This window comes from Lolium rigidum, chromosome 7 (assembly GCF_022539505.1).
Source record: "Lolium rigidum isolate FL_2022 chromosome 7, APGP_CSIRO_Lrig_0.1, whole genome shotgun sequence".
Taxonomy (NCBI): Eukaryota; Viridiplantae; Streptophyta; class Magnoliopsida; order Poales; family Poaceae; genus Lolium; species Lolium rigidum.
In genome coordinates, this window is record NC_061514.1 from 4,226,396 (window position 1) to 4,227,707 (window position 1,312).

Sequence of the window (1,312 nt, forward strand, 5' to 3'; positions counted from 1 at the left end):
CTCCGGCCGTTTGATTCCAACGGCCTGGAGCCGTTGGACGCGGATCAGCCCCTGGAGCTGTTTTTTTCCTGTTTTAAAAATAAACCCTACTTTATCTATTTTAACTTAATAAAAACTATTATTTCAATAACTTTTAAATGGTAACTCAAATAGAAAAGTTTTATATATGAAAATTGATCAGAAAAATCGAATGAACATGAATATGACATCCATATAACTATTTCCATCTCGCATCATATCAAACATTGATAGTCGTGTATCTTTCACCCTAATGATATGCGGAGTGACACCGACTAAGGTGGTTGTTACGAAATTTTATTACGATTGAACTGGAATTAAAGTACAGAGCTCAACTGAAAAATTAAGATACATGGCCAGATTCGAATGTTGGAGCCATTCAGTCATAGTCGTGCCTAGCCCTATAATACTCGCCACTGTAGTCATCATAGTCGCCGACGTCATCGTCGCTACCATCGGGGTCGCGGCTGTCGAACCTCGGCGGGTGAGCACGCGTGGGCTGGGATTGAGGATAGCACAGGCGGGGGCCACGGTAGGCCATGACGCTCTGGAGAGTCCGGCCGCGCCACCACAGCCGACGGCCGGCCTCGTTGAAGTTCGAAGGAGGCGGGCCGTCCTCCTCGTACCTGGAAACCGCCCTCTCACGTCGATTGATGAAGAAGCTGTCCCAAGTCGGGCTGTAGTCGGGATGCCACTGGGGATTCCTCCGTCGCTCGGGCGTGAGCTCGAAATAGTAGTGGTTCGTGATGGCCATCTCGCGTGGCACACCTAGAGGGATAGGAGGGACCGGTACGCCTCCGACGCTCGGCAACCAGCCGGTCGGGACGCGGTAGCCGGGCGGGCGAGGGTAGTTCGAGGCGCAAAGCGCCTCCGCCTCCCGGGGTGTTAGACATACGATGGAAGCCATGAGAGAGAGTGATGAGGTTTGCGAGATATGAGTCCAAGCCTACATATATATAGTGGAAAAATGGCGGGAATGCGGGAAGAAAATAGGCGGGAACGAAGTGGCGCGCGAAACTTTCATCCCGGGTGGAGGCTCAAACCGGGACAAAAGGCGGGGAGGCTTATCTAGGAGGGCCTTATCCGGGGGCTGATGTGCGGGTAACCTTTTGTCACGGTTGGTGGCTGCAACCGGGACTAAAGCTGTCGGCGAGGATAAGGATGTGTCGGTAACCTTTTGTCACGGTTGGTGGCTGCAACCGGGACTAAAGTTGTCGGCGAGGATAAGGATGCGTGGGTGGACGCATCTGCTCGATGAGGTAAAGCATGTAGCGCACGACGCCCGTCGAAGGAA